At 47.7% G+C, this 25,366-nt stretch overlaps 2 long non-coding RNA genes across 6 annotated transcripts in view; one reads left to right on the top strand and one right to left on the bottom strand.

Annotated features, from left to right (window-relative positions):
* The window catches only part of LOC123382541, a 182,311-nt gene that overhangs the window by 131,536 nt on the left and 25,409 nt on the right, over nucleotides 1–25,366 (bottom strand). The window lies entirely within an intron of this gene.
* Nucleotides 1,843–6,233, top strand: LOC109495058. The gene is made up of 4 exons (XR_002150243.3): nucleotides 1,843–1,904; nucleotides 5,200–5,329; nucleotides 5,588–5,648; nucleotides 6,102–6,233. It is a non-coding gene; the product is annotated as an uncharacterized LOC109495058 (long non-coding RNA).

Below are 25,366 nucleotides of genomic sequence, written 5' to 3'. Positions count from 1 at the left end.
TTCCAGCAGGAAGCTGAAAAACGTCCCTGCTGCGGAATACCAACTGCAGAGTCTCTCACAGAAAGCAGCCACTGGTGACTTTCTGCAGACCTGCCTGCCTTTGCCCCCGACCCCACACATACCTTTTAATGAAGGCCTCACTCAGCTGGCCCTGTGGCAGTCCTGTCTTGACTTGGCTGTAAGCAGCAGGGAGGGAGACACTGAAACCACGGGGGTGCGGAGTAAAATGTATACACTGGTGGGTTTTCCAAGTCATGAAATCTCCCCATGTCTCCACTGAGCTTCACGTATTTTTTCCCTTCACATTCTCCTTCTTTTCTATAACAAACGGGCTCACTTAACAAGTACTTACTGAGCCCCTTTCATGGGCCAGATGCTGGGGACAGTGGGTTGGAAAAAATACCCAGCTTCTGCCCCCCCGGTCTAGTAGGAGGCGCTCTGCTGTGCAGCATAATATATGTTATGGCAGAATCAGGGGTGCTATGGGACACAAGGCAGTTGGGGGGGGGCTCTCACTTTGCCTGAGCAAATCTGGGAAGGCTTCACAAAGGAGGGAGCATACAGGTTGTGGGTCTGTGGCTGGCAAGAGTGAGAAGGCCGGGAGGGAGGCCCAGGCAGAGGTAACAGACTTGGGAAAGGTTTTGGGGGCATGAAAGGGTGCTGTGACGTTAGTTTTATGTTTCCACCTGGCTAGGCTGTGGTACCCAGTTACCCAAACACCAACCTACGTGAGGCTCCAAAGGGTGGGCTGTAGATGCAGTTAAAACCTATAACCGGCTGAATTTAGGTAAAGGAGAGTATTGGCCTCCTTCAATCAGTGGAAAGCACTTAGAAGCCAAACCCAGTTTCCCTGCAGAAGGAGAAATTCTGCGTCAAGATTCTCTCAACCTCTGCCTGAGCCTCCAGCTTGATGGGCCGCCCTTTGGATTTCAGATTTAGCAGCCCCCAATTCCTTGAGGCGAGTCTCTTTGCTATGAATATGTGTGCATCTCTCTTTCTGCCTCTGCTCTCAGTTCTGTTTCTCTGCAGAGCCCTGGTTAACAGGGATGCCGCACGTGGGAGGATTACTTCCTGTTTCTGAGAGGCTGGGGCGCAGGGGATATGCTAAGAGTGGAAGAAGAGGGGCTCGTGGACGAGCAGGGAGATGTACCTTTCTTCATGAGGACAGTGGGGAGCCACAGAATAAGTGGGCGAGTGACTGCTTCAGGTGTGTGTCTCAGAAAGGTCACGGGGCAGCCAAGTGGATGATGGCCCTGTCACCCGCCACCCCTCCCTGCATCCCTGGTCACGCGATCATTGCAATAATGCTTGTCCTCTTTAAGGGTATCATCACAACAGGAGGAAATATGAGCGGGGTCCTCAATCAGGCAGACCAAGGTTGGGTCCCTGCTCTGCCGCTCACTGGCTGGTGACTCGGATGAGGCTCTGATGCTCTCCAGGCTTTGGTCCCTTCTTCCACACACCCACACACAAGGGGACAACAGTCCCTACCTTCAGGGACAAGGTCTGTGTGCTCCGAGAGCTGAAACACCTCAGACTGTGGCATCCCCGGGCTCCCTCACCCCTTCAGGCTGCGTGGTTTCTGCTTTCTCAATCCTCTAGCCCTGGGGTACTTCATCCTATCTCTGAACTTGCCCCCATCCTTGTAAATACGCCACTCACTAAACTCTCAATTACCTCTTTGGTGTTTGGTCATCACACACCAAGAATCCAAAGCATGGTATTCATGGTCAGCTATTGTTACCATAGGTTCTTACATTTATTATGACAAAATGGAGATACAAAGAGGCCATGTGACTTGCTGAAGGTCATAAAGGAGCTTGTGTTTAGGGAGAGCCCTATGTTTACTGCTTCACACACACAGCAAACATGAGCCCTCATATTGGTCTCCTCTCCACCGACAGGTGAGAAAACTGAGGCACAGATAGGTGAAGGCACTTTCCTGAGTTTGGACAGCTAGAGAAGGGAGAAGCCTGAATTCAAATCCAGAACTTTGGGACTTGCCCCATCCTGTAGGGATGTCACCTTATTTCTCTGTCCAGCCCTGAGACACAGCTGGTGTTCCACCGGTGCTGTCTGTGTTCTTGCGTCAGCAGCCAAGACATCTCTGTTTTCGATCACAGGCACCCCCACTTTCTGAGTAGATAGAATCAGACTGCGGGTTCATCTGTCTACAGAAGCTCAGAGGGATGGGGAACGTGCATGGGGTCGGGACGGGCCAATCTCAGCCACATATATAATCTGTCCCTGGAAGATCCCCCCTCCCTCCCCCGGAATCAAATCAGAACACGGTCTCCAGATCTGCCAGAACATCTTTGCCGTCTGCCCTCAATCATTCTGGATCCTGGGGAGGATTTGTCAGGCAGTCAGACGCGTCAGCTCCCCGGGATGGGGGCTCGCAGGGTCCGCCCCCAGCCCCTGGCTGACAGCCTCAGGGACTGGGTTTCTCACTCGAATAGCTGGGGTCAGTACTGTGCTGTCATCAATAATGGTCCAAGGCTGGCAGCTAGTTAACCATCATGCCTTTCCAAAGCCGGCCGGACCGGAATCGTGGGGACTCTGTAGTGTCTTTTAGCTTAGGGCACGAGATTTCGCCCTCACAATTAAAAGGCTCCCAGTCTACCTGCTGATTTGAAATTTCTTTGCATCTGAATTGTTGGCATTTGTTGCGCTATAGCCTCATAGAGTTTGTTTTAATTTTTTTAAAGTTTTTATTTATTTTGAGAGAGAGAGAGAGAGAGAGAGAGACAGAGGCAGAGACAGAGACTGATTATGCAGGGGAAGGGCAGACAAGGAGGGAGGGAGAGAGAATCCCAAGCAGGCTCTGTACTGTCAGTGGAGCCCGACTTGGGGCTCAAACTCACAAACCGTGAGATCATGACCTACAATGGTGTCAAGAGTTGGACACTCAACTGATTGAGCCACCCAGGTGCCCTGGCCTCACAAGAGTTTAATGTCAGAGTAATAGGGCTCTGACGTTCAGAAATTCCTCTAATTACATTTCAATTTCTTTTCTTCCGTTATATCTAAGAGAAAAATAATTTAATGTTGCATTTCAAAAAGTCAGGAGACTACAATCCCTCTTTTATAATTCTGTTTCTATCTGTTGCCCTCCTGCCTATTCCTACATAAGCTTAGAAAGATGTCTGGTGTGACCTTCCCAAGTGTTAACCTTGACTATTTCTGGATCGTGGGATTTGGCCAGAGTTTGGCATTTCTTCTCTGGACTTCTCTAAATTGTTTAAACGTTTTTCAACAGTCCTATGTCGTTTCTACGAAGACAGTCCTAATGCTCTTAAGACAGAGAGAGTAAGAAGAGTTCAAGTCCAAACTTCCATAACACAGATGAAGGAACAGAGGCTCAGAGTGGACAAGAGATTTACTTTAGGTCACATGGTAATTTGTTGAAGCAAGACTAGAACAAATAGGTAGATCTCAGTCTGGGCTTTCTCCAGTGTTCATTCATTCACTCATCAAACCTTTCATGAATACATACTTAGACAGAAGATGAATCCAATGCAGTCCCCGCTCTCAAGCAGACAGAAGGTTGAATCAAGGTTTACAGTGTAAATGCTGAAGTTATGGAGGAAGCCACAGGGAGGGTGACAGGAGGGACCTAGGCCAGCCAGGCAAGAGAGGAAAGGGGGGGTGCTCCAGGAAAGCCCCCTAGGGTAGAAGTTAGAAGTCAGCTTGCTGTTAGATGAGTGAGGAGACAGGGAGGGGTTCAAGGCTGGAGAACAGCCTGAGCACATCTACGGAGGCAAAAGGGAACACGAGCCACTTATTTGATAAGGAACAGTCATCGCGTGGGCACGTTAGAGCGGGGATCCCTGGAATCTGCGTGGAAACCACACGAGGACAAGGACCTTGTCTTTCTTATCCACTGCAGTGCCCCAGCTCCTATGAGAGACGCTCAATAGCTATCTGTTACATAAATAGCTTAGTAAAAACGGTACCCCTCCCTGAAGCCTTCTCCAGCTCCCTCCTCGCCCAACTAATTAACATTTTATCACCCTTTCGTGCCCAGAATTCACATTATTTCCTCAGGGAAGTCCTCTCCAACTTCCTCATCTAGGTTAGAACTTTCTAGTATCATTTGCCACTACATTATAGCCCTTGTCACATTGCAATCTTATGTGTATTTCAGAAACGCTTGGTTACTACCTGTCTCTTCCAATAGACTCTAAGCCCCATGGGAGGAAGAGACTGAATCTTCTTTCACTCATCACTGTATCTCTAGCACCCATCATGGTGTTGCACACAGCAGGGGCAGAATAAGTACCTTTTGTAAGAATGAACAAATAAATGAATGAGTTTTGGATTCACCGAGGATCTTCTTGGAGAGTTCCCTTCAGTTCTTAGCATACATTTGAAAGATAATTTGATTCCTGTTTCTTAAATTTCCCTGTAACCGAAGCTCCATGAGGACAGTAGTCATGTCTGCTTTGATCTGTTGGAATCCAACACTTGTCGTGTTTTATATCATATTATAATTACTTTTGTCTGTGCTATACCTCATCTCCACTACGTCTGAGACCCAAGGGAGCAGGTATTCTACCCTCCCCCCGTATGACAATGAGTCAAAACTCTGCAACCAGAGCTCGGATTGGTTTCCCAAGCTTCAGCTCAGTGATCCTGTCTCTCTGTTGGACAGAGCTGGCTGGAGCCCCACAGGCAATTTAACATGGACGTCATTCTTAAATTTGGACTCACCGTCCCTTCAATCTTCACAGAGCTCACTCACTGAACCAATGAGGACACGTGCGTTCCTCTAGGACCCAGGATCTCCTTTGCTGTGTCACAAATGATGCACAAGGAGGCATGACCTTACCCCTGCCATTGTATTATCACGGTGACAGAGGACAAAGGCTCCAGGCAGCATGGAGAGGCAAAAAGAACATGGGTAGGGGATCTGGATTCAAGCTACACCTGTTCAATACTATTAGAAAAAAAGAGGAGCAACAAGAAAAGGGATTATTAAGCAGTACATGTGATGTTAAGACCATTTTATATATGCTTTTATTCCGTTTACAATAAATCTGTAGAGTGGGCATTACCATACCATTTTAATAACCAGGAAATGGAGACCCAGAGAGAATAAACCCCATACTCAAGGTCACCCTGCTGTTAGGTAGCAGAGCAGAGATTAGAACCCAGATCTCTCTGACCTCAAAGTAGGGCTCTTTCTTTGTCCATCAGCTTGCCTTCTACCCTAAGCCTGCTGTGTGGTCTTGAAGAAGCTGCCTAACCTCTCTGATCCTTCGCTTCCCCACCTGTGACGGAGAGGATTACCACACCTACCTCCAACAGCCGCCCTGAGGATCCAATGGTAAGACCATGCATATTTAAGGCAATACAGACATGACAGTGATTCCTGTGCTCAAAATCCGCCAACAGGTAGATCAGAAAGCACAAATTCTTTTGTTGGTGTGTTTAAGACAGAAGAGAGGTCTTATTATTCCTGAAAGAGTTATCACAGCTGGAGAAGCATCAGTGTAATTCCCGCAATAAAAGGGAATGTATGGCGGGTGGCGGGGGGATGCGGTGGGGGATCGAAGGTAACACAGCTCTCTCCCTTCCAACCCAGGCTGCCTTTACTTTGTACCAAGATGCAATTTCAGATTGGATTGGTTATTTCTTCATCCCAGGTATGAGTGTTTATAGCCCAGCTGTTGGGAACCGGAGGAGAGTGGTTAAATACTTAAATACTGCTCTGCACCCTGGCCCTCCGCCAGCCGCCCAACAGACAGCTCAGCCCGCTGTGCTCATCTCGTGGGAGCACTGTTTCCCCCCTAAACTGTGGCCCTGGGTTGCTTCCTGCCACCCCCCCCCCCCCCCACAACAGGGGCTGGTTTCCATGAAAACGTGTCGTCAACTCTCTGTACCGCGACCCGCTGAAGTCAATCAGAGTCACGGGGTTGGTGGTCGGCGTGAAATCCTACTTGGCCCCCGATGGTGGCACTTTTGCCACAACTCCAGCCCCCTATCTTGACTCAGTTTACCTGTTTGCTGAGATTTGCTTCTGAATGGGTTTCCTCCCACATTGAGCCCGGGGGGTTGTAAATGCTCATGATGATCAGAAACCCAGTCTCTCTTTGCAGCAGAGGAAGACAAGAGAGCAAATAATAAAGCCTGAGGGAACAGAGGGGCAAGAAGCCACATCACTGCCCTCAGAGTCAACAGTTTATAACGAGACAGAACTGTGAATGAATAAAAACAACAGTCATCGCTTCTAGAGTGCTTGGTGTGTGCCAGGCACCCCTCTAAGTGTGTTAAAGAATATAGCACATTTAAGTCTCACAATTCCAAGAGGAAGGTACTATTATTGTCCCCACCTTACAGATGAAGAAACTGAGGCTAGCTAAAATCATGGTAGCAGTGGCAGGATCAGGAGGTTGGACATCAAGAGTCTGTGCACTATATTATAGATTCTGTGATTACTATAGCCTTAAGGGTAGGCTCACGAAAGGAGGAGTTTTAAAGACTGCGTATGGACAAAGGTGTTCCGGGCAGATGCAACCACACGTGCAAAGGCCCTGAGGTGCCAGAGAGCTTGCACATACAGGGAACAAGAAACAGCTCACTGCGCTGGGAGCATAACAAGGCATGGGGGAGACAGAAGACGCAGAAGGGCGGAAGACACGTCATTGGGTAGGCGGGTTCTCATCGGGCTGGAAAGAGCCTCAAATGTCAAGTTAGAGTCTTGGACTTCGACCGAGTAAGACAGGGACCTACTGGCATTTAAGAAAGGGAGTGACGTGGACAGCTTGGAGTCAGGAAAGATCTGTCAGGCAGTAAGTAGTGTCAAGAAAGGGCCTGAGGGGGAGACCAGGAGACAGGAAAGGTGGGAGAGGCTGTTCTAGGACAGTGACTGGATGGAAGGAGTCACCACCTCCTTCTGTCTCCTGATTTTGGAGAGATATGGGGGCCCCTAAGGATCCCTGCACCCCAAGTGAGCCCAACACCAGAAGGGCTGTGTCTTGGCATTCGCATGCCTATAAGTAATCAATACCTGCTTATTAACTGCTTTGTTAACTCGCCCAAGGAATGAGAGTTGGCCCATGATACCTTAGAGAAGCCTTCCAAGTCTAACGATTCAAGTCCATTTTCGGGACACCTGCAAAGGGTAGGGAGCCATTCCTAGGCTGGAAGGAACCTGGAGGGCTTCTGGGTTGGTTGCCTTGGGGAAACGACTCATTCTCCACTGGGAGTAAGCTGCATGGTGCCTGCCTGCCCACCTCCCCTCAGCTGTGAGGGTGACCCGGACTTGTGACACAACTTCACTTCCCCAACCGTGATTGGCCCAGGGGTGGCTCCATCAAGAGTTCTTCTGTGCAATCTGACACATGGGTGTCAGAGCAGGACCCTGCCGGTATGGTAGCCAGCATCCCAGACATCCCTAAGGAAGGAATCTAAAAATGAAGCATCAGTGAGGGAAACAGAACCAGAGGTGGAGAATGACAGATTCCTGAGCCTATTGATACGGGTGAGTCTGAAGTCAATCTGATCTATTTGCAACTTACACACCTCTACTCTGGAGCCCCAGGCTGGAGTATGAGTTGGGCTAAGGGTTGGAGGCAAGGGAGAGCAACCACATGAGAATCGTGTAACTTGAAAGTAAGGGTCGGGAGGTTCCCCAGCAAAACCAAGCTCTTACTGTAAGAAGAAAGAAATGGTTTCCGGGCCGGCAGAATAACAATAGATGGACTCTACCGACTTCTGCAAGACAAATGTTAAAATGAGATCAGTGTTTCAGACTCATTAGTCCCTGGGCTGGGTTACGTGGATGAGAATTCCTACAGGGTGAGTGCCCATGCCCTAGGATGTAGGGTGGTAGGTAGGTGGCTCTCTTCATTTCAACCCGTTTTTAACCCTGCCTCCTTGTCACTCTGCCACCAAAAGCCACCGGGTCAGCGACAACACCAAGTTTTGTTTCTCTAAGCCCCAAGGCCTCTGCTTCTGCCATCTCCTGACTTTGCCCTCGCATTAGCATTCGCGGACTCAAACTGTCACAGAGTCTCGGGTAATTAGAGGCGATAAACAAATGCTAATTAGCACTGGGGCTGTACCCACAGGATGCCAGGGGCAAAGACCCAAGCCTGGTGTTTGTGTTTCCAGGGTCCCTTCAATGCCCACCTCTAAGAACGCTTTCTGAAGCTTCTTTATCAAAGAAGGAGGTAGAGACAGTACGGCATTTGGGGAAAAGGCTCTCCGTCTCCGTCTTCCTGCTGCCTAATCTGTAGGCAACTTACCTTAGTCTCCCTGAGCCTCCACTTCCCCATCCGTAAAATGGGAATAGTAACCATCGACCTGAACGTGATTTTATTGCGTGAACCAAACACCGCGTGCAACATGGGCAACACTTGGCACGTGTCATTCGGCAAGTGAGTTTCCGTGGGTATACAGTAAAACACGAGGGGGGAATCATGGGAGTTACACGTGGAAATTTGGGTGTAGAGCTCTCTCTGCTCTGTCTGTCCCCACCACCACTCTCTGGCTTGTCCCATTCACGGTTCGCGTGTGGACCACTGCATTGCCCTCCCGCCTGGCTGCAATTCCTTCTGTATCTTGTCTCCCCAGATCATTCAGTGTTAGTGTCCCAGGATTGCCGTCACAAAGTGCCACAAAACTGGCAGCCGAAAACACATAAACGTATTGTCTCGTGGCTCTGGAGGCTAGACGTGTGAACTCAGGCTGTTGGTAGGACTGGTTCCTTCTAGAGGCTCTGAGGAGATTCCATAGCCTGCTTCTCTCTGGCGCCTGCTGGCAAAGCCTGGGCGATGCCCAGCCTTCCTTGGCTTGTGGATACATCCCTCCCACCTCTGGCCTTCTCCTTGCCCTTCTGAGTCTTTCACTGTCTGTCTAATCTCCTTCTAGCCTTTGCCCTTATAAGGACGCCTATCATTGCATTTGGGGCCCACCGAGGTAATCCAGGGTGATCTCAGCTCGAGATCCTGACATTAATTACATCCGCAAAGGCCCTTTTTCCAAAATAGGTCAGAGTCACAGTTTCTTGGGGTTAGTGTGTGGATGTAGCTTTTTCTTGGTGGGGGGTGGCCAACTGTCCAACTGCTACACATCTCAAACCCCATGCCCCGTTTCTAGGTCAATCTGCCCCAACCCCACCGGTACTCCTGGCACCACACTGCTCCCTGCCCAAATGGTCCACAAAGCCTTTTCATTTTCAACCTACAAGACTGCGTTAATCGGCCACCTGTGCCCCAGCCCCCCCCCCCCCCCCCCGCTGGAGCAGACCCCAAGCCTCTCTTCCCCTCATATACCCTCAAAGGGAGGTGCTGAGCTATCCACCTCCTCCTCCATCACTTCCTCTTCCTGCCTCTTGGAACATCCTTCCATCCATATTCCCATCCTAGACTCTGCAGTAGTTTCCTGCTGCTGCAAAGTAACCACCAGGGTAGGGGTTTAACACAACGTGCACTTGTTACCCCATGGTCTCTGCACATCGGAGGACTGGGGACAGCAGAGTTAGGGCCTCACAAAACCAGAGCAGGGTGTCCACGGGGTTGTGTCCTCAGATGGAGGTCTGACCGGGGAAGAACCCACCACCAAACTCATGCAGGTGTCGGTGGAATTCACTTCCTTGCACTGGAGGACCGAGTGCCCGTGTTTTGCTGGCTGCTGGCTGGAGGCCACCTGTTATTGGTAGAGGCCACCCTACTTCTAGGACATAGCATGCATCCTGCCCCCACTCAAAAGGAGAGGGTTGCACAGGACGTGGCAACCAGCAGGCTGGAATCTTGGGGCCACCTTGAAATCTGCCTGCCACAGACTCTATTTTTTTTTTAACATTTATTTATTTTTGAGAGACAGCACAAGCAGGGGAGGGGCAGAGAGAGAGTGAGAGAGAGAGAGGGAGGGAGGGAGGGAGGGAGGGAGGGAGGGAGGGAGACACAGAATTGGAAGCAGGCTCCAGGCTCTGAGCTGTCAGCACAGAGCCCAATGCAGGGCTTGAACCCATGAGCCATGAGATCATGGCCTGAGCTGAAGTCGGACGCTTAAGTGATCGAGCCACCCAGGCTCCTATGCCTGCCACAGACTCTTACTTGGGCTTCAGAGGGGAGCATCCCTCTCTACCTCCCTGACAAAGCCACTGCCGTTCCTATCCAGCTGAATCATCTCTCCCTCCTCCTAATTCCTGGTGGCTTTGTTTCTACCCCTCTTACAGCACTGACGGATTTATTTAAGAGGCAGCAACACAGCAGCATACAGGAGCAAAGGATAAGGGCTCAGGAGTTAGAGAGCCCTGGATCCAACCTGGCTCCTTTACTTAGCATGAGCCTGAGCTACTCAGCTTTCAACATTCAATTAGACACATGCAGAAGAATCTCTTCCTGGGTTATAACGATCAAAGGTTTCCCTACTGCTGCTCATGGCCTGTGGTCCACAGCAAGGACGAGGGATATTTTGTAGGAGTCAGGACAGGCAAGATTATATTGCAGTAACAAACAGCCCCTCACCTGGAAAACCCAGTGGCTTGAAACAAATGTTTCTTTTTTTTCACCAGCTGTATGCCCACTGAAAGTTAGCAGGGGAGTTCTGTGCATTTTAGTCTCTTGGGGTCTGAGAGATCGGGGGGCTCACCAAGCCAATCACTCTGGAATGTGAAATGGGGCACTCAGGCTCACAACACATTAGCCAGAAGGAGTCACATGATCCCACCAGGGGGCCAGGAAATAAAATGCCTCCCATGTACCTGAAGGAAGGAGACCCACATCACTAGACTACCTAGTCATGATGTGATTTCTGTGAACTTAAAAGCTCCTTCTACCCTAAGGAAGAATATGTTCTCATCACCTTTTATCCATAAAAGCATGGATCACAGTAAGAACAAAATGTCAGGAAGCCTAACTTTAAGAAGAGAACAGTTTCAATGCACAGAAAAGAAGCCATCATCGTCTCTGTAATATAATTTGAGAAGACAGACGTTTCCATCTACCCTTAAATATTTCCCTTCTTCATGTGCTACCATGTCTCATATTTCTGCCATTAGCTTGATCCATTAGGGGCTTTCGAGGTGCATCTGCACAACCCAAGGCATTGGACTGCCCGAGCAGGGTAAGATATTTGCGAATACACCATTTATTCATTTAGGTTGTTACTAGGGCTGCTGTGCAACTTGCTGAACTCAGGGCCAGGCAACATGCTCAGTGCTGGGTCTGTGTCTCATATGGACCCAATCCTCCCTTTTCACGTAGCAGGCAGGGTCTGGAGAATGGGACAAAAGACTGATGCGTTCTGAAGGAGGAAATAATAATGCCACCCAAGAAAGTGCTTTCTGGGCGCTTGGCTGAGCAAACGCGGATTTGTAAGATTTCATCCTTAGAGAAGGACGGGGACTAGAATTTCCTTCTATAGTAGGCAGATCTTAAAGGATTTTCCCTGCTTCTTTGTAGAATGGGCCCCTGCAGGGGATACAAGTACATTCTCAGGACTCAAATCACATGGGGTAAGAGGACAGAGAAAATGACAACAATCAAGGTTTTCCAGAAGCTGCTTCTCTACAAATCCTGCCTGTCACTCATTAGCCTAACTTCCCTGGGTCCCAGAATCTTCTATCATAACTGTGGGCTCCTGAGTTCTCCCCAGGGGTTTGACCCTGGTCCTTCCTCCTCTCAGAATAAGAAGAGAGCTACAGGAGTTTGGAGACACTGAACAGATTCCCTGCTAAAAACTAAGAAACTTAAAAAAAATTTTTTTTAATGTTTATTTTTGAGAGAGAGAGAGAGAGAGCGAGCGAGTGGGAGAGGGACAGGGAGAGGGGGAGACACAGAATCCCAAGCAGACTCCAGGCCCCAAGCTGTCAGCACAGAGCCTGACATGGGGCTCAAACCACAAACCGTGAGATCATGACCTGAGCAGAAGTCGGATGCTTAACTGAGTGAGCCACCCAGGCGCCCCCAAAACTAAGAAACTTTTGAATGAATGGATAAGTTTTAAAAAATTCATTTTTGAGACGATTTTCAAAAAAGTTAAAGTTATTTTCAGAGCCAACTAATAGCACTGATTTGGACTGGGAACATGAGAGGCAAAGTCTCGGAAAACGTAAGCTATTAAACTCTATTAAAGACCCCGCGTGCATTTTTTTATGCAGACAAATAATTCCAACAGTTGGGTGTCGATGTGCGAACAGGGCTGGGCTCCCAGCACTTCGGGGGGTGAAAGAAAAGCCCCTGCAAACCGCGGAAAGCGCATCCTGCTCGCCTTGAGTGACACGCAGATGACGTGCGCTCGATGGTTTGGGACTTGGCAGCAAGGAGCGGTGGAAATAATTCTCTGGAAATGAAGAGAATCAGCAAAACATGAGGCAAAAAATAGACAAACGAACCAAGAGAGCAAAATGGAACGAGAGAAGAGACGGTCGGGAACGGGCCGCTTTCCTCTGCCTCACGCGGCTTTGGTGGCTTGCGGTAAATGAGTTTCTAACGATGTTTTTAAAGAACGGGTCTTATTCGGTGGGGCTGATGCAGCGCCTGTGGTTTCTGGGGCTGTGTCCTGGGGAACCTGATGAGAGCAGGAGGAAGAAACTTGGGCCCCGGTGGCCATTCCCTATGTCCTCCTGGGATGGACCCCAGCCAAACACCTGTCCCCACTCCCTACAGTGGAGAGTCGACCAGCCCCTCCTTCCAAGTGCCAGCAACACTGACCTTGGAGGATCACAGACATTCAGTGACAATGCTGTGCTAATAAAAGCTCCTTTGAGTGCCCATGGGGTGCTGGGCGAGGTATTTTTTGAATGAATGAATGAATGAATGAATGAATGGAGGAATGAATGAGCGAGTGGAGCACAAGGTGCTCCGTGGTCCCATAGACAGAGCACTCTCCCCTTGGGAGGGAGGAGGGAAGACGGAAGGCTTCCTGGAGGAGGTGATGCAGGAGAACTCAGGAAAAGACGACACACAGGAGAGTTTGACGCAGAAGAGGAGACGTGAACGAACTCGTGAAGGACTGTTAAAAAGCACATCCCACTCCAGGAATCTCTCATCAATTGAATTTGGGTGGAAGGTGTTGGGGGAGGAAAAGTAATTTTCCCCCTACTCTTGCAGACTCTTGGCTGAAACCCCCCCTGTGATAAAAGATTAACAACAGACAAAGAAGCAGGAACTTAATAATATGCGTATCTCCTGTAGACAAGGGATCTACCCAGGAAAACCGAGTAACTCTCTGGATTGGCCCAAGCCATGAGCTTACACACCATCTCCAGCTAAAGACAAAAGAGATGCTGGGGGCAGGGGGTGAGGAGGCCAGTTAGGGAGGCTGTCAGGAAGAGCACAAGGGTGAAGGCTGTTATGCAGATTTAGGTCTCTGTCTTCTTTTATGAAGAGAGTTTCTCCACTTCCTGGTACCAAGAGGAAGACCCCCCCCACCCCCCACAAATAGAGGTTTCCCCTATAAATGTAAAGTTCTCTTACAAAAGGGTAACTTCTCCTTGGGTCTTCAGAGCTTCTCCTGTGTCTGCTGTTTCTTAAAAATAATCAGCCTAAAGGGGAACCTGGGTGGGCCAGTCGGTTAAGCATCTGACTTCAGCTCAAGTTACCATCTCACAGTTCGTCAGTTCAAGCCCCACGTCGGGCTGTGCGCTAACAGCTCAGAGCCTGGAGCCTATTTCAGATTCTGTGTCTCCCTCTCTCTCTGCCCCTCCTCTGCTTGTGCTTTCTCTCTCTCTCTCTCTCAAAAATAAATAAACATTTAAAAACAGTATCAGCCTAAAATAATCCTTATACCAACGTGGCATACTTTGGGGGTGGCACATTGTGACCCCCCCCTCCTTCAAGGATTTTAGAGGCAGGTATTGGAAGCTGACAAGATGGCCCTTCCCGAGACATGCTGTGTGCCTGGGGACATATGGCAATAGCTAAAGATGGCTTTGGGTTATCACAACTGAAACGGAGAGGCGGTGCCACCAGCGTCCAGGGGGATATGGGTCAGGGATGCCTCTAAGCTTCCTGCTGTGCAAAGGACAGCCAACCCCCAAAGCCGGTAGTGCAGCGACTGAGAACCCCTGCAGGATGCCAATCTTGTGGAGAATCACATCTCATGCTTCAAATCTTTTCGTCCTTATCACAGCCCCACGAGTCATGGATTTACGCCCGAATCTCAGACACAGAAAACGAGGCTCTGAGAACTTCAGTCACTTGCCTGGAGTCACAGGGTAAGAGGCAGAGTGTGGATTTGCACTCAGGCAGCCACACTCCAGCTCCCTGCTGATAACGAGCAAGATAGAGAAACCCATGGCCCTGCTGTGACGGTCTTTGGATGCATGTTACAGAGTCTGGGCACAGAGCTGGTGTCTGCGACACCCAAATATGTTTCATGTACAGATGGGGCACCTTCTCACTCCCTCAAGTACTTTGCCCCTAAGAAGTGAGTAGATTCAAATGAGTTTTCCATCTGTAAGCACAGAGAGCAGAAGATTTTTCTTTATTTCTTTTTTTTTTAATATTTATTTATTTTTTAGAGAGATAGTACATGAGCAGGGTAAGGGCAGAGAGAGAGGGAGACACAGAACCCAAAGCAGGCTCCAGGCTCTGAGCTGTCAGCACAGAGCCCGACGCGGGGCTCAAACCTACCAACAGTGAGGTCATGACCTGAGCTGAAGTCGGCCACTTAACCGACTGAGCCGCCCAGGGGCCCCCAAAGCAGGGGATTTTTCAATACGCTCATCATGTTACCCCCCACCTCCCTACCCAAGCCAGGCAAGCACTAGCCTGTCACTAAATACAACGGGAAGAGCAACTTAAGCGACTTAAGACATAATTAATGGAAGTCTCCCCCTGTGGCTTCAGTCTTTCCCTCCCGTGCGGTTAGGAAAAGCGAGTCCTCGTGTGTTCTGTTATTACGACACTTCCCTGAAACGCTAATCACGTACAGGGTGATCTCTCTGCAGGTCACGTGGAGGTGCGGGGTTCCAGCGCGTGCCTGTCTGTCTGCCAGCTCTACTTATCCTCCTAAGGGAGTCACGCGGGCTGGCTCCCCCGAGCAACGTGGGCCACCGCAGCTTGGGAAAGAGGATGCTGCCTCCGGCCTCACGGCAGCAGAGAGCAGCTCAGAGTATTTGCAGGCGGCCATCCAAAAATAGGAGTTCAGGACAGGGATCGGTCCTGCAGCCTTTCCCTGGAGGCCGGCCTCGGCACAGGACCTTCTCGGGCTAATCTCCCAAGTCTCCGCCACAGTCTGGAGAGGTGGGAATCAACCCTCCGGTTGTACAGATGAGGGGACCGATGCTCCAAGGATCCGAACTGTAAACATGCAGCTCGCATGTGGGGTCAGGCACTTGACTCACGCGGGGTGTAAAGAGTTAACAACCTGGCCATTCATTTAAAGGCTTCAGAACACAGCGACTCCCGGCTCTGTACCTGGACTTGGCACGGTGCCTTTGCTCAGTAAAGATGAAACCAGTCACATAAAGCAAACAGATCACAGACAAATGACCCCTATAGGGAGGCCCCGACTCTGATTTCATTCCTTGTTCTGTAAATACGTAACTCTAATGGGGTGATAGATGGCGGTGGGGTTTCTCTATTCATGACTCACTGAGAAGAACACGGGCTCTGACACAGCAAGGTTTCAGTTTGAATCCTGGCTCCTCCCCTCCCAGGCTGTGTGACATAGGGCCAGTGCATTCACCTCTCTGAGCCTCTGTTGTGTTGCCTATAAAACGGAGATCACCTCCACTTTATGGAGCCACTATGAGATAAACCAAGAGAAGAGGAAATTCTTTTATTGAACTTTTAGCACACACACGAGATGTGATTTAATTCCCCAACCATGTTTTTCTCAATGCTCTTACTCATTTCAACACTAAGTTCTATTTTCCCTTTGAAAATTGAAGAAAGGCTCAGAGAGGTTAAGTCACTTGCCTAGAGACACACAGCTGGGATTTGAATGCAGAGCAAACTCCACATTTGCCTCTTTCTGATATGCCTGGATGCTTTCGAGGAGAACTTGAGAATCTGGAATTGTGATTCCAAATGGAGAGGTTTTGGGGTAAGAAGGGGTGGAGGAAATGTTTCAAATGGATGGGAAGTAGAGGAGAAAAATATCTGTCTTTTAAAAGTCAGAGTTTAAAAGGTCAGACTTGGAGAGAAGCTGATTTGCCTCTAGGTCTGTTGTATCTGAGGCTTTACTCTCTGGAGGCCGTGAGTACAGGACATCAAATCCCTTCTCTGATGGGAAAGGATCATAGAACAACAAAAAGAGACAGATGGGATGAGAACAGAAGTATGTTATTGCCTGGAATGAAACACTGATATGCAGTCTAGAGGAAAAACAGGCTGAGGGGTGAAACGGCTGATCTATAGAAACTTGCACCCGTAATATGTAAAAAGCTCTTCCAAATCAATAATAAGAAAACCACCTGATTTTTAAACCGGCAAGAGATTTAAACAGACGTATCTGGAAAGATGACATGCAGATTGCCAGTAAGCACCTGAAAAGACTCAACACTGTCAGCCATCAGGGAAAGGCAAATCAAAGCCACGATGAGATGCCCCTTCACACCCGTGAAGATGGCTAAAATAAGAAAAGAGCCGATACCAGTGCTGGAGAGGATGTGGAGAAATGGCAACACCCAGCCGTTGCTGGTGGGAATGTAAAATGATGCAGCCGCTTTAAAAAATAGTGTGAGAGCTTCTCAAAGTATTTTTTTTTAATTTTTTTTCAACGTTTTTATTTATTTTTGGGACAGAGAGACAGAGCATGAATGGGGGAGGGGCAGAGAGAGAGGGAGACACAGAATCGGAAACAGGCTCCAGGCTCCGAGCCATCAGCCCAGAGCCTGGCGCGGGGCTCGAACTCGCGGACCGCAAGATCGTGACCTGGCTGAAGTCGGAGGCTTAACCGACTGCACCACCCAGGCGCCCCGAGCTTCTCAAAGTATTAAATGCAGCATATATGATCTGGCAATTCCACTCCTAGACGAATTAAAAACACATCTGTACAAAAGCGTGCACGTGGATACTTACAGAAGCATTTTCATTATAACCAAAGCGTGGAAACAATTCAAATGTCCACCAACTGATGAATGGATAAACAAAGCATGGTCCATTCACACTGTGGAATATTATGCAGGCACTAAAAGGAATGAAATACTGCTCCGTGCTTCAGTACGGATGAAGCTCAGATCATTTTCCTAAGCGAAAGAATTTGGGCACAAAAGACCACACGTTGTTTAATTTAATTTATGCGAATTTTTCAGAAGAGGCAAATTTATTGGGACAAAAGGTAGATGAGTAGTTACCTAAGAGACAGGGTGAGGAAGGGGGAAACAGAGAACGACTGCCTGCCAATGGGCATCAGATTGCTTTTTTGGGGTGATGGGAATATTCTAAAATTAGAATATGGTAATGGTTGCATACTTCTGTAACTAGGCTAAACATCACTGAAGTGTAACCTGATAATGGATGGATTGTACAGGATGAAAATTATAGCTAAAGCTGTTGAAAGAGGTCTGGGCCACTGCTACAGCCAATGAGGGTCACCACTGGACCCCAAGAAGTCTGACACCCCCTCTCTTGTCCACCGCACAGCACAGCCTTACTCCAGCATGAGGCTAAGTTCTAAACTCGCTGGGTCACAGAAGCTTTTTCTCATGGGGCCCGGGAACCCAACTTAGAAAAGTCCAGGAATGAAGAGCCCCCGGCTTTGTTGCTGATGGAGTGCTTCCAGAATGGCATCTGTCACCAGCTGGCCCAGAGGCCAGAGGGGACCCGCCCGATAACATCTCCAGTGTGATTAAGTCAGCAGTGTCCAATGTGCCTGCTAGATTTGTATCAGGGCTCCCCCTCCCCCCCAGCCCCCACCGTCTGGCTGGCCATTCATCCAGGACTTTGCAGGGCTGGGCAGTCAAGTAATTCATTGCTATATCAATAAAACTGAGGTTTGGCCATCTTCTGATGAATTACGTTGTTTAAACGAACTTAACAGCTGCATTAAAGAAAGAAAACAAGGGGAATCAATAAAGGTGAATCTCCTCCATCAGAGAGCCAGCATTTCCCGTGGACTGGAGGTCAGCGTGGACATGAGCACTTAGCACACAGCAGAGAGGCTGTTTGTCACCAGCAAGTCCTTATGTAGGGTATGTGCGGGCTCGTAAAACAAGACGAGCTGAATCCTGGGACCCGGAAGCCGTAGAATGTGGTTGCGACCGAGCCCAGGCTCTGGAATTACTGAGGCCCTAGTGCAAATACCAGCTGCTCTATTTCCTAGCCATGGCTTTGGGCAAGCCACCTAATTCGGGCCTCAGTTTCTCTTATCTGCAGAATGGGGATAATAGCAGGACCCATATCTTAGTGCTGTTATAAAGATGACATTAGATAAAAATGGAGTAACACTGCAGTTCTCGCCAAACAGGTGCTCAGCAAATGTTTGCGATGCATCATGTAACATTGTTCTCTTAAGATGTTTCCAGAAGCAGAGCCTCCTCCATGACAGGTGACATAGTTGCCTTTTACATTTAACTTCTTAAACATTCGTGAACGTGCTACAGCAGAATACCACACACTCAGTGGCTCAAACAACAGACATTTCTTCCTTCCTGTTCTGCAGGCTGGAAGGCCAACATCAAGGTGCAGGCAGGGTCTGGTTTCTGGTTTCTCTCCCTGGTTTGCAGACGGTGCCTTTTCACCACGTCCTCGTGCCAGAGAAAGGAAGCTGTGTGTCTCTGCCTCTTCTAATAAGGGCATGATTCGAACCCAGGGGCCCACTTCCTGATACATCATACTGGGGATGAGGATTACAACATAGGAATTTAGGGACGCACAACATCCAGTCCATGATGACCCGTATACAGATGTTAACACCTGATCCTAATTCTCTCATGCTGTCCTTCTGCAGGGACATCCCACCCTCTTCCCACCCTTTACCCCTGGCAACCTCAGACCTGGCTCCCTCCCTACAGCTTTGTCTTCTGGAAGAATGCCACATCAACAGGATTGCACAGAATGGAACATTCCGAAACCGGCTCATTGCACATCATTTTACTCTTAAAAAAATTTTTTTTGGGGCGCCTGGGTGGCGCAGTCGGTTAAGCATGTCCACCTGTTCCAACACCACTGTTTGAAAAGAAGACCCTTCTCCATGAAATGTCTCTGACCCCTTGCCAAAAATCGACTGGACACATTTATCTGGGTCTATTTCTGAGCTCTCTATTCTTGTTCATCGATCTATGTATGCCACTCCCATAGTGTGTTGTTACTGTAACTTCTAGTAAATTTTAAAACGGGGTGGATGACTCCTCTAACTTTAGTGTTTTCAAATTATTTTGGCTCTTCTAGGTTCTTTCACTTTCCACATAAATTTTAGATTGGGGTCGAGACATTATTTTTTGGAAGGTTATTCTCCTCTCCTTTCCTCTCCATTCCTCCCCTCCCCTCCCCTCTCCATTCCTCTCCTCTCCTCCCCTCTCCATTCTTCTCCTCTCCTTCCCACCCCTCCACCCTCATCTACTCCCTTCTCCATTCCTCTCCTCTCCTCCCCTCCCCTCTTTTTTTTATACATCCACCTCCATGCAGGTTATCTGCCAGTCTCATCTGGGTGAGTTTGGTAGATTGCGCTTTTTAAGGAAACCGGTCCATTTCCTCTAAGTGCTCGAATTTATACATATGGGTTTTTGTGGGGTTCTCATATTAGCCTTTTAACAGCTGTGGGGTCTGTAGTGTTATCTCCTCATTCATTCCTAACATTGGTAATTCGTGCCTTTTCACATTTCTCTTTTCCAGAGTTGGAGGTTTATCCAGTGTATTGATTTTGTTTTTCAAAGACCCAGTATCTTGGTTTCATTGATTCCCCCCCCCCCCACATTCCTCTTCTGTTCTCAAGTGCATTGATTGTTACTTTCTCTTAATCATTTCCTGGTTGCAAGCAAATGTAATAACACTGTTCTATTTGCTTTGGGATATTTTGCTCATTACTTTCAAGTTTCTTAAAATGGAGGCTTAGACTATTGATTTAAGACCTTCCTTTTTTTTCCATGTTTATTTACTTTGAGAGCGAGCGAGTGAGCGCATATGAGCAGGGGAGGGACAGAGAGAGGGAACCCAACACAGGGCTCGAAGGCATGAACTGTGAGATAATGACCTGAGCTGAAACCAAGACTCGGTCGCTTAACCAACTATGCCACCCAGGTGCCCCAACCTGGGCACATTCTTTTTCAATGTGAGCATTTAATGCTATAAAGTTCCCTCCACATACTACTCTGTTTCCATCGCACCAATTGTTATGTGCTGCATTTTATTTTCATTTGGTTCCAAATAGTTTCTAAATTTCCTTGAGATTTCCTTTGAACCTTTTTTTTTTTAGCATCCCATTTTTGTTTATAAATGGCGGTTCTAAGTGTATCGATTGTATAATTTTGTTTTTGTAGTGGTTGCTCTAAAAATACTTAACTTCACAGTGTATTTAAGAGTCAGTTTTTACCAGGTCAGGTGGAATATGGAAATAGTACCACCATTCAGGTCTCTTTGCTCTCCCCCTTCACAACATCAGGTGTGGCTTAAGTATCATATCTGCATACAATATAAATCACTATAAATCCCACCAGACAATGGTATTTTGCTGGGTTTCAGTAACTCTATTTTAAAGAATTCAAAAGGAGAAGGGTAGCTTATCATATTTTACCCAGATATTTACCATTTCTGTGGTTTCTTTCTTTCTTAAATTTTTAAAAAATATTTCCTTACATTTGAGAGAGAGAGAGAGAGAGAGAGAGAGAGAGAGAGAGAGAGAGAGAGAGAAGGTGTGGGAGGGGCAGAGAGAGCGGGAGACACAGAATCCGAAGCAGGTTCCAGGCTCTGAACTGTCAGCACAGAGCCCATTGTGCGGCTTGAACTCACGAACCGGGAGATCGTGACCTGAACCGAAGTCTGACACTTAACTGACTGAGCCACTCAGGCGCCCCTGTGGTTCCTCTTTCATTATCAATGTTGTAAATTTTTTTTCTGGTGTCATTCCTTAACCTGAACAATTTCCTTTGCAATTTTTTTTTAAAGATGATCTTCTTATTTTTCCCTCACGTAAGGGTGTCTATATTTCACCTTCATCCTTGAAGGATATTTTCCCTATGTATCGAATTCGGAATTGACAGTCCCTTTTGTACATGTTAAGAATAATGTTCTACATCCTTCTGGCCTCTGTAGTCTTTAATGAGAAATCCAGTCACTCAACTTGTTGCCTTGTAAATAATACACATTTCCCCCCTCTTCTTTCCAGATTGTTTCTTGATTAAAAAAATGTGTTTAATTGAAGTACTGTTGACACACAATGTTACACTGGTTTCAACTGTATCACACAGTTGATTTTACATTTATAGGTTTTGCCGTGCTCACCACAAGCATCGCGGCACACAACACTGTTACAGTATCATTAACTCTGCTCCCTATGCTGTATCTTTATTCTCTGGACTTTTTCCATAACTGGAAATCTGTACCTCCTACTCCCCTTCATCCATTTTGCCCACCCTGGTTTTGAGTTTTCTGAAGTTTTTGATATATCCCGGCAAGACATCTTGGGGGTCATCCTGTTTGAAGTTCACCAAGCTTTTGCAGGCTTATGTGGTTTGGAGGGGGGAGGAGTCTTCAGCAACTATTATCAGAAATATTTTTTCCACTCCACACTTTATTCTGTTCACAGTGTGAACGGCATACATTGAAGCATTACCTGTGCGAGGGTGTTTTCAAAAATCTTGTCTCTGTGGTTCAGACTGGAGAATTTCCACTGATGTGTCTGGAGGTTCAGGGACTCTTTCTTTCATTATTTCCATTCTGCTCTTCATTCTTCCAGGAAGCTTTTTAACTTTCCGCTCTATTTTCAAGTCTAAAATTTCCATTTGGCTCTCCTGTCTAGCTTCTATTTCTTTGCTGAGACTTTTAGTATTTTCACTCATTTCAAGAGTGAGTGCCTCCTGGAGCAGCTTTGTCACCGTCGCTTTAATGTCCTTCCAACAGCCACGTCATCTTGGTGTTGACATTTGTTGGATGGTCTTTTCCCATCCAAGCTGAATTTTTCTCAGTTCCTCAAAGACTGGGTAATTTTGTATTGTATCCTCATTTTATATTATGAGACTCAATGTGGTTTAAATCTTATCAAAAATGTTGATATTTTGGGGGCGCCCGGGTAGCTCTGTCGGTTAAGCGTCTGACTTCGGCTCAGGTCATGATCTTGTGGTTCGTAGGTTCAAGCCCTGCATCGGGCTGTGTGCTAACAGCTCAGAGCCTGCAGCCTGCTTCAGATTCTGTGTCTCCCCCTTTCTCCGCCCCTTCCCCGCTCACACTCTGTCTCTCTCTGCCTCTCAAAACTGAATAAACATTAAAAACAAAAAAAGAATGTTGATATTTTTGTCTTAGTGGACAAGTGACTGTTGGCTCGAGGCCACAGGTTGCTGGTGCCCTTGTATGGGTTATAGGTTCAATGTCACCCCCACTTTCAAAGCGTATGCAGTGCTATTTGGAGGAGCGCTTGCACAAGCCACCCACAGTCATTCCGGGATCTAGCCAATGGTCTGTTTCACTGTAAAGAACCAGGTCCACATGCACACGGCTCATGGATGAGCCCGGGAGTTCAGACAACATCATGGAGGCATTTTCCCAAGCTCCTACCCCTCTTCCCGGTACCTTTTGCTTCCTTGGTGCTCTGTCTTTTGGGCCTCCATCCAGAGTTGGCTTTGTTGTCCTTAGTCTGCTGAACGCTCCCATGGATGTGTGAGAACAATGGGAAGCAGCAAGCCTTTCCCTGGCCTTCTTGGGACCACAGCCTCCACCCATCAGAGGCTCCCTGCTGCTTCTGCCAGGAGACCCTCTTCGCGTTCCTGGAGCCCGACGTACAGGACTTGTCCCGGCACTCTCTGTCTTAGCTGATGCCTGCATCCTGGTTTGGGGGCTACTTTGAGTCCAGGCTGGGGGACGCCAGAGGAAACGATGCCAAGCGCACTGGGGATCCTGTGGCACAACCGATGACAGTCTTCCCTCCAATCCGCCTGCTACTTTTTACTTTTCCGAGTCCTCAAAAGCTGATCCACACCGTAGGGCCAGATTTTGCAGCTCTCTCTCTTCAGGGAGAGAGGCAGAAAGTTGCATACTCACCCTATGTTACCCAGAATTGGAAACTTTTGGCTGTGTTTTTCAAGCATGGCAATATCCTTAGAGACTAGAAATAGTTAAGGGCTTTTTCATCAGAGTGAGTGTAACTCAACTTTGAAACCTGGCTCTTAACCTTATAGGTCTGTCCCAAAAACTTGTGAAGTTAATTGTAGAGAGCGATCTGATGGTCACCAGAGGACAGGGGGTGGGGGAGATAGGTGATGTGGATTAAGGAGGGCTCTTGTCATGATGAGCACAGGGGGATGTATGGGACTGTTGAATCACTATGTTGTTCACCCGAAACTAATACAGTGTTGTATTCGTTAACTACGTATATGTTAACTAACTGGAATTAAAGCCTTTACAAAAATGTTTTTAAATAATTAAAAAAAAGAATTACACCTTTTCGTGAAGGCTTACATAAGTGAAACAAATTCCCTGAAAGTACACGGTGGGTAAATGGTATAAGCAGAATCTGAACCCGGTTCGGGCTAGCCCAAAGACCCACTGTTCCTCTAGGAGCACACACTGCTATCACAGCATCGGCTTATTACCTGCAAGCACGAAGCTTATGCCTTCCTTTCTCAGATAATGGTGATTGATGGCAGCTCTTAAAGGCTACAATTGGATTATCAAGTCCCAACACAATTTTGTTCAATAAAGCAATAAAAACCTAAGACAATTCATTGCTTTCTGAGCCTTTGCTCTTCCGCAGAGATTTGTGGGGGGAAACGGCCACCTTCTCTGGCTTTACGCCTTATCCCCTGAAAACACAGCTACCCTAGAATCCCGACCCTTCACTCCAATTTTGCAGATAACCATTTTGGAAAAGAGACAGAGCTGAGGCTCCTCATGTCAAATGCAGGCAACGTACTTAAGGAAAAACAATTCATTCCATACTTGTGAAAATGAGGGACATGTAGCTAGCAGCTGAGACCCAGGGAGCGATTCGGTAATTACCACGTGCTCTATCTCTGGGAGACATCTGCCCAATCATTCTGGGTCTGATAAATATTGGCCAGTTTTAGGAGAACAGGTGTTAAATCACCGAGGCATCTTGCTGACCCACTGGAACGGCTCAGTGAATTGATACCTTTTCATCTGACGTCAACAAAGTCCTATTGGGTTCAGACTATAGAGAAAGGGGGTGACCACGACACTAAGGAGAAATGACAGAAAGCTCTAACATTCTCACAGAAGAGAATGGGGCTCTGAAAACTCTGCCAAAAAGTTTCGAAATCACAAATACAAGAGGTAGATCCCTAATATAGAACTCAGGAGACTGCATCAGTTAGGAGTCTTTTAGTCGGAGTCAGAAACCAAATTAGGTTAAGGAGAGCAACGGAAGGTATTGGCTGAAAACAATGTCTCTTCACATTCTAGGAATGGGTCTAGCTTCAGGCATGGTTTGATCAAGGCACTCAACAACTTTAGGAATCTCTCTACATACTTTCCTCTATGCTGGCTTTATTCTCAAGAGGACTACCCACAAACAATGGCAAGGACAGTCACCAGCAGCTCCTGACTTTCATCCTAGCTCTTTGGCAATCCTACCAGAAAGACAGCATATCCATCTCAATAATTTCAGAAAAAGCTTTAAAGCAGATTCTCATGGACTGTTCTTTATCCCACCTGGGTTATATGCCTACTTTCAATCATCACTGCAGTCATGAAGTTGCCTTTCTCCCATTGGCTAAGCCTGAATTCTCTGGCCATTTCTGTAGCTCCCTGAGAGGGACCAGCTCAGCATGAATCACAAGGACAAAGAGGGGAGAAGGGGTGGCATCCAAAGGAAAAGTGAGGTCTTGTGGCCAAATGAATGGAGAAGGCAACAGGTGCTAGGTAGGAATATAAAATGGAAGGAAGGAAGGAAGGAAAGAAAAGGAAGGGAGGAATGAAAAACAGGGAGGGAAGGCAGGCAGGCAGGCAAGTAGGAAGGATGGGAGGGAGGGAGGAAGAAAAGCCAGGTCTGCTACAATGTTGCTGCCACTTCCTACTTCTCTGTGACCTTCAGCAGATCTATTTCCTTACTGACCCTCCAGCTCTTGGTGCTCAAATGAGGGATGCATTCAAGTGTTTAAGACCTTTTCCAGTTCTAAGTATTCTTTGGTTACATGTCACGTACACTCAGATGCTCCTCAAATCCCAGGTCGCAGACAGTATGGGAGCTTGAAGGAGCACCACACCTGGACCCCAAAGGAGGCGGTTTTGGGGGAAAAAAGTTACAAGAACTGACTTTCTCACAGAATCTGTTTGAAGAATGTGGAGTCTGGAGC

Source organism: Felis catus, chromosome E3 (assembly GCF_018350175.1).
Source record: "Felis catus isolate Fca126 chromosome E3, F.catus_Fca126_mat1.0, whole genome shotgun sequence".
NCBI lineage: Eukaryota > Metazoa > Chordata > Mammalia > Carnivora > Felidae > Felis > Felis catus.
This window is presented reverse-complemented; position numbering and strand designations above follow the sequence as displayed.